Genomic DNA, 9098 nt, shown 5'->3' with positions numbered 1-9098 from the left:
AGAGAACGACTTTCTAAAATGTATTTTACGTTGTTTTCAGCGGCCACAGCAGCTTTTGCAATCCATATATCTGGGGTAATTGCACTTACTCATGGAGAAAAATATAAATCCTACTTTTAACTGTGTTTATAATAACATGGAACTAGCACATTGTTGATGGTAATTAACATGCACTCTAGAGTCTAGAACATTATGGTACCAAAAAGGGTGTTGTAGTGGTGTAAAATTTAGTCTTGACTGTTTGTACACCTTGACAGAGTGTTGAAATGATGTGAAAATATAGCGATATTTTATTAACACCTTTAGCTAAAATGATTTTCTTAAAAAAGGGTTCCAGAAACATCATTCGATAAAAGGTGCTAAAATTATACCTAAAAGTTTTAAAATAACACCTTCGATTATACCATTAAATGGTGTTTAATTTTTAAAAAAACCATACACTTCCATATAAGGTGGAACAATGACTCAAAAAACTCCATTTGTTAGAAAGTGGGCAAATGAAATCTAAATTAAATTAAATAACACCTTCGAATACAACAATAAAAAGTGCTAAACTAACTTGAAAATGAAGCTGTATTTTTAAATGCCATTGGATTAAATAAAAGGTGGAAAGCAGCCACCAATTGTTATATGATATTTAAATAGTGCATAGTGCATCGATTCACGCCGTTTACAAATATTCACACCATTGCAAACCTTTATATACCCCATTTCAAATCCTTATTTACCCCTATTAAAGTTCCTATTTGCTCAATTTGTGTTCCTATTTGCATAAGAATTGTTATTTTTATTGTACGGACCGAGATTAATGTTAACCCATTGCATAATAAACCGCGGGCCTTTTTCAAAAAAAGTTGTATTTTTTCAATAAAGTCTTTATTTATTATGGTTTTTAAACAATAAACACATGCCTTTGTAGAATAATGTATGTTTTATAGGTCAGGTTAGGTTAGGGTTAGGAAAGGCTTAGGTTAGTTTAGGTGTCTTTGAGACCTACGGTTCCAATTTATAAGCATTTTACGTCTTAATAGTAGACGTTTGCATGTATTCATTTATTCAATAATTAGAGACTTTTATCGCTGACAGCGTTTAAAAAGAAAATATTTGCTAATGTCGTTTTTTATAGGCACTTTACTTTTGGGTACTCATTCTATGTTCAAACTTCATTACAGTGTTACTTATCCGTATGAATTAAATATAAATATTATCAAATCGCTTTATAATAGTAGATTTCTTCGATATGGAAATATTTAGATCTTGTAAACAAGAATTTTTGCTCAATATTTTACAAAATACATGGAATTAATGCTCATTTTAGCTAACCACTCAATCTTCATAAGTTATATAGTTCCGAATTTGATTTTTGCGTGAAAGAAATCGACGTAAAATGAGTTTCTACATCACACTACCTTCCGATTCGTCAACGCAATATTTCAAAGGAAATACTATAAGCAAGTTCAGAACGTGTCTACCAGAATCTATAATACTAGAGGGATCTCACTAGGTTGCTCTGGCTGAAACAAGCTATCCCAGAACATGGGACAATGTAAAAAGGGAGTGCATAGCTCGGATTTGGGATAATTCGTTTGAAGGTTTTGTTTCGGATGGCATGGAAGAATTCACCGATGAAGGTTCCGGAATTGGTGAAAGTGAAGAAACAATTAATGAAGTGAGCGAAAAACGAAATGTCTCCATAATTAAACCTCCCGGATATTACCGTACCGTAGAGGAATTACTGGAAATATTGTCAACCGAAGATGATGGTGCAACTCAAAGAATTAAATTTAGGGTTGAGTTTTCATACTACAAATCAAATCGACGAGTAATGGTTGAATTAAAAAGGACGAACCAACTTTACATCCCAAGCGAAATTGCCATTATATTAGGATTCACGAGGGAATCAAATAAAGACGTCACCGTGGTCACTTCTATGACAGCCCCATTCAGTTGCGATAAGGATGCCGGGATGCACTCCTTAATCGTACACTCTGACATAATTCAATCAAGATCAGTAGGGGACTCTGACGTCCCACTCTTAAGAATTATAAGTATAAATGGAAAGGATGGAGATACGGTGGAAAAATAGTTTGCTACACCTCATTATATGCCCATAGCGAGAAACAATTTCCAGACAACTGAAATAAACATTATGAGTGAAATGGGTGAACCGGTAAAGTTCGAACGTGATAATGTTCACGTCACTCTACATTTCAGACCCAGAAGAACTTGGCACTTGTTATAAGAACTACGTCAAATTCAATCTCAGCCCCATTTATGACGTGATTGTCAAAGTGTAAGGATGTCTCCATATGATACAGGCCAATCAAATTGGACACTCACTTCCCGTATTCCGGGGCTTAGCCGTGCAAAGAGGCTACGGTCTGGGGAGCAAACTAGCTTCGGTATTTAGATCAGCCATGGCCGCCATGCCCATACTTAAAAGGGGTGCTGCCTTTATAGGTCGAAAGTGTTTAAATACTGGCGCGAAAATTGCGACGGATGTTTCAAGTGGTGTGCCCATTAAACAATCATTGAGAACCAGGTAAAGAAGCATTGAGAACCAGGGGAAAAGAGGCGGGTAAAGAAGCATTGAGAAGGGCGGCTGAAAAAGTCAACACACTAACTGGAAACGGACGTAAAAGGAAAAGCAAAGTGTCATCTATCATCAGTTCAGTTCGAACTAAGAAGAAGAGAAGGTCGTCATCTTTACATCCGGATATATTTTCATAATAGCGGTCGCACAACCAAAATATGAACAGCGGCAGCTCGGAACTAAATGTTTTTCACGTACAGTCCCGGACAAAAGTTTCTAAACATTTTTATTTGGCTGCCATTTTGTTCCTATTTGAGCTAGAGTAACAAAATAGGACTTTCTAAATAGGTTGACTTCTCAAACGTATTTTAAATTAAAAATGACACGGTCGCACTAAAAGGGCGTTTGCAATATAAAAATAAAGCCCCCGATAATGACGTTACGAAATAATGCTTCAAATGGATCAACAATGCTATCGTTGCACGTGTCTTGTCACGTAGAATCCGAAACTGTTTTCAAATTGTAAATCAGTTCAGAAAATCAAAAGTTACGACAAAAAACGTGACGTTCAAAACAATAGCAAAAAAGCTTAACGATTATTTATTTCTTCTATATCAACTAAGCTCAGTAGTAAAACATTACGATCAGAAAAACAGGATTTTCAAGCCTTAGCATAGTTTTACTCTGAAATTATAGAAATGAGGTTTTAAGAATTACGTTCAGTAATGTGGCGATTTATTAGTTAATTGCCAGTATTGTCTGGATTTTGAAATGACAATAGGGTTCCAACTTAAAAATAAAGGTTTTGGATGGCGCTTTGGAAAGTAAAAATTTTGGATTTGTGTGCAGGGTAGTGTTAAATCTGTGAATTTGGAATAATAAGCAAGTTGTGATTGCTAAAGTGGAAGGATTTTCGACATTAAAAATTTTACAAATATTGTTTCATGAGCGAAGTTTGCGTTTTGGGTTCAATTCTTCTGGGGCTTTTCTGTAGTAAATGTTTTAAGCTCTTAAAGAAAAAATATTTTGTGTAGCTTCCGGGTGGGTGGCTTTTCGATGATTAATGTTTTTGTGTCTTCTCGGTAAATAATGTTTTGGGTGTCTTATCAGTAATTAATGTTGGGGTGTCTTTTCGGGAAAAATGTTTGGTGTCTTTTCGGTATTAAATGTTTGGTTGGATTTTGTTAGAAAATGCTTAGAGTGCTTGGAGAATAAAAATTGTGGCAGAACTCCAGTTTGTAGAATAGGTGACGTGTAAATGTTTGGGTGTCTTTTCGGTAATAAATGTTGGGGTGTCTTTTTGGTAATAAATGTTTGGGTGTCTTTTCGGTAATAAATGTTTGGGTGTCTTTTCGGTAATAAATGTTTCGTTGGATTTTGTTAGGAAATGTTTTGAGTGCTTGGAGAATAAATATCGTGGCAGAACTCCAGTTTGCAGAATAGGTGACATGTCTACCATGGAAATGTAGCAGAGAATCGGGAATGAAGATTCACGATGACATGAATTAGAGAAGAATGTAACAACGACAAATTCTTGAAGAAGGATGCGAATATTAGTTCTCATTGTGAAATGGACGGTAATCTCCGAAGATAATGCTTCGAATTATTATATTATTTAAATTGAAAAGACTCACTTGTCCTATTGACATAAAAATATTGATATTCGAATACTTCTCCTTTTGTCTGGAAGTTTTATTTTTCCACCACTTTTGAAATTAGACAACTATCTCTTTAAATTTTAGAATGCCATATATTTTTGGTTAAATCTAAGGTTAATTATAGAACGTTGTATTTAAGTAAGTAGTCTTCAAATAATGAATGAAAACGATTCTTAATGTGTATACAAAAAACTATATAAGTAGTTCACTGGAATTTACACAGTCATCATCATCATCATAATAATAGAGGCTGGGCTTCATGAAACGAGAAAAAAATACCTTTTGTATTTTGTTTCCGAGTAGGTAGGCTGCCTTGTTTTTTAAGCTTGCAGCATGGCAATCACTTAATTCATCAACCACGCTTAAGTGTATAATCTCGGTAAACAAGTGCCTGCCTACATCCGGAAACGTTGGAGATGATGTTATGATTTACGTTTATTCACTAATGAAAATATTCAGGAATTTTATCATGAATATTTTTAAAAATTTGATCGTGAACATTTTTAAGAATCTCATCATGAATATTTTAAAGAATTTAATCATGAATATTTTAAAGAATTTAATCATGAAAATTTTGAAATATCAATCATGAATACTAAGAAAAAATTTATCTTGAATATTTGAAAAAAATGCTTCACGAATATATAGAGAAAAAATGCATCATGAATATTTGGAATAAAATACATCTTGAATATTTTCAAATTATAACGAATGGTCTTATAGATGTTAAGCCTAAAAGTGTCTGACCGTTCTTAGACGTCCTTAAGATTTAAATTGAAATTCCCAATGTAATAAAACTCGATGTCTTAGATTAGTGGTTTCTTTGAAATTTGAGTAACAAATGGTATATAGGGCATTGTAAAACTTGGGTTTAATTTATTGGTCTTCCAGTACTAATTTCTATATTAGTATAATAAAAACTGTCTTTGTCGACAAAGACGGGAAAAAGTAAGAGATAAGTGTAGAAAAATAAATGCCTGAAGTAACAGATATTCAATTTTCACTTTTGAACACATGATTATAAAACATCGATTATTTTAAAAAATTCTTATCTTAGTTTTTTTCACCAAAATTACATAGTAAAAATATTTTAATATGACACTGATATATAATTTTAAAAATAATACGCGTTTTCCATTTTTCTCTCAAATATTTATAATTAGGTTGAGCCCTACAAGGGGAATAAAATGGACAGAAAAACGTTAATAGCTGATAAAGTATAAACCGTATCAAAACAAGAAGTGTTCGTTAATTCGAAGTTTCAAAAATTCACCTAATGTATAGCTCTCTAAAGATCACGGTCAATCTACAGATCTTTTCGACACTAATGGATAGCTCTCTAAAGATCACGATCAATCTACAGATCTTTTCGACACTAATATGAACATCACAATCAAACTGCCCATGTTACTTTCCGCTTCGCAATATTTCTCATTTAAAAATATAAAAATTAAACTCATAAATCTCAATTTTTTCAGATATGCAAGTATTTGAACCTTCTTAAAGACCATGTCAGTCGAAAGTAAAACCAGGGAGGAGAGACTTCAGTCTCAAGTCTCTCCTCCCTGTTAAAACGTAGTGTCAAGCTAGTATCTCTTAAAAAATTCTTGAAGAAGCCTTTTTCTAGAGCTAATATTGGAAGCAAAATACAAGGGGAAATAATGTTGAAAAATATTTTTCGCATATGAATTTTTGGTGAAAAAAACTAAGAAAAGAATTTTTTCAAATAATTGATGTATTATAATCATGTGTTCAAAAGTGAAAATTGAATATCTGTTACTTCAGGCATTTATTTTTCTACACTTATCTCTTACTTTTTCCCGTCTTTGTCGACAAAGACAGTTTTTATTAATATCTGTTACTTCAGTCTTTATATTAATTAAAATAGTTTAGAAACCTTAGGAGAGAAAACGTTTTAGGGCGTTGCACTTTTATTAGTTAAAGCTTTTGAACTGACCAAGCATCTATTACATAACTTCAATCCTCACTGCTTGACTTGACAATCAACGTCCAGTCAAACTCAAATTGCTTTCCCGTCATTTTCACAAGCAAATTACAGAGCAAGCGGTAGTTATACCACAAAAAGATTAAGTAGGCCTGAGCATAAAAAGATTCCATAGATCTAAGCACCAACAGATGTCATAGAATTGTGCACCAACACAAGACATAGAATTGTGCACCAAGTCATATGCTTATCGGCAATCTAGCTTAGTTAACTGCCATCGGTAATCTAGCTTAATTACCTGCCACAGGTAATGTAGCTTAATTACCTGCAACCGGTAATCTAACTTAATTACCTGCCACCGGTAATGTAGCTTAATTACCTGCCACCGGTAATGTAGATTAATTACCTGCCACCGGTAATGTAGATTAATTACCTAACACCGGTAATGTAGCTTAATTACCCGCCACCGGTAATCTAACTTAATTACCCGCCACAGGTAATCTAGCTTAATTACCCGCCACCGGTAATCTAGCTTAATTACCCGCCACCGGTAATCTAGCTTAATTACCCGCCACACGTAATCTAGCTTAGTTATCTACCATCGGTAATCTAGCATAATTACCCGCCACCGGTAATCTAGCTTAATTACCCGCCACCGGTATTCTAGCTTAATTACCCGCCACCGGTATTCTAGCTTAATTAACCGCCACCGGTAATCTAGCTTAATTACCCGCCACCGGTAATCTAGCTTAATTACTCGCCATCGGTAATCTACCTTAATTACCCGCCATCGGTAATCTAGCTTAATTACCCGCCATCGGTAATCTAGCTTAATTACCCGAAATCGGTAATATAGCTTAATTACCCGCCATCGGTAATCTAGCTTAATTACCCGCCATCGGTAATCTAGCTTAATTACCCGCAATCGGTAATCTAGCTTAATTACCCGCAATCGGTAATATAGCTTAATTACCCGCCATCGTTAATATAGCTTAATTACCCCCCATCGTTAATATAGCTTAATTACCCCCATCGTTAATATAGCTTAATTAGCTGTAATCGCTAATCTAGCTTAATTAGCTGTAATCGCTAATCTAGCTTAATTAGCTGTAATCGCTAATCTAGCTTAATTAGCTGTAATCGCTAATCTAGCTTAATTAGCTGTAATCGCTAATCTAGCTTAATTACCTGTAATCGCTAATCTAGCTTAATTACCTGTAATCGCTAATCTAGCTTAATTAGCTGTAATCGTTAATCTAGCTTAATTAGCTGTAATCGCTAATGTAGCTTAATTACCTGTAATCGTTAATCTAGATTAATTAGCTGTAATCGCTAATCTAGCTTAATTACCTGTAATCGCTAATCTAGCTTAATTAGCTGTAATCGCTAATCTAGCTTAATTAGCTGTAATCGCTAATTTAGCTTAATTAGCTGTACTCGCTAATTAAGCTTAATTAGCTGTAATCTCTAATTTAGCTTAATTAGCTGTAATCTCTAATCTAGCTTAATTACCTGTAATCGTCAATCTAGCTTAATTACCTGTAATCGTTATTCTAGCTAAATTATCTAAAATCATTTAGTTTTTGCAACAAAAGAGAGTAAAATCAAATAAAAGTCTGCGGTAAAACAGCGTATGTGCAAGAGTGGCTTTCTCCTAGGCTTTATCCACGGTAAAACGCCGAAAGTCTAACAGTATGACATATAGGGTGCAACAACGTAAGTCAAAGCATGGTTAAAAAACATGAAATTTAGAACTTAACTTAATTTTTCTCAAAAATCTTAAAAATGGTCCTAGAAAGTTTTATATTTTGATATAAAACCGTTCCCAAACGTAACAAAGGAATATTTCATTTCAAAAGGGTGGCGACAAAATGGCTAAATTTGAGAAAAACTCCATGTTATTTCTATGAGAAAATTTATTTTTTTCACCAAAAGGGCTGATTAATTTTATGGAAATGAAAACCACCCTTAGCAACTTTATTTTTTATAAAATTAACTAATGGGTGGATCTTTTTGAAATGTTAACCACATATTGAGGGCCCGAATTGTAGTTCTGTGGAATATTTTCAAAACAGATGAAACAATACAAAAAAAGTTACATCCAAACAAAAAAACCCTCCTTATACATTAAGAGCAGTATGAAGTCTTATCTAAGAGAGCTATTGCTCTCCTAGAGTTAACGATTTGAGTATTTAGGGAGTGGAATCCTTTGCGGTTCACTTAAAGATATTCTCTATGTTCTTCATCATTAATTGACGGAGCTACAATTGAAATTTGAGTACCGTCGATTGCTCCAATTATTCCTGGAAATCTTGCTACTTTGCTGAAACTTTGGAAAATAAAGAGCATCTTGACTTTTGATTCTAATTTACGTAAATTAAAAAATTATAAAAAATTAATAAATTATAAAAAAATGTCATTATTACCCAATCTTATTAGCCAAAATTTCTTCATCAGTCACTGGGAATTTAATTAACTCGGGCGTATAAACCTCAATAATAGCTTGACTAACTCTTTAGACACATCGACGGACGGTAGATTGGCTAACAGCAAGAAATAGATCTTGACCTACGGCTAATTGGTACGATCCTACGGCAAAAACCGCAAGGAAATTAATATCTGAAATGTAATTAGAAATTTAATTAGTAAAATTAATTCAAAAATTATTAAAATAGTAATTTTACCTTAATGTTTGGAGGAATTCCCAATGCATTTTGACCCGCTAGACGATCTCCGAGGCGGTCACACATATTTAATGCTCAGGTTTTTGAAATCCGAAAAAGTCTTTTAAACCTAAAGTCGTCAAGTTCGAAAGCTTGCAACCTATCTCTAAAAATCCTTTGACGTCTTAAGTCTCGAGGTGCAGCTTCATCAAGTTCATTGGCAATTATGGCCAGTCGCAAAATTTCGCGACGCATTATTGCCGCCGCCATTTCAAAATTAAGGAAATTTTACTCGACCC

Source organism: Phalangium opilio, unplaced genomic scaffold (genome assembly GCF_054372755.1).
Source record: "Phalangium opilio isolate 3A_F unplaced genomic scaffold, DU_Popi_V2 ptg000200l_1, whole genome shotgun sequence".
NCBI lineage: Eukaryota > Metazoa > Arthropoda > Arachnida > Opiliones > Phalangiidae > Phalangium > Phalangium opilio.
The sequence above is the reverse complement of the archived record's forward strand: the minus strand, read 5'-3'. Positions refer to the sequence as shown.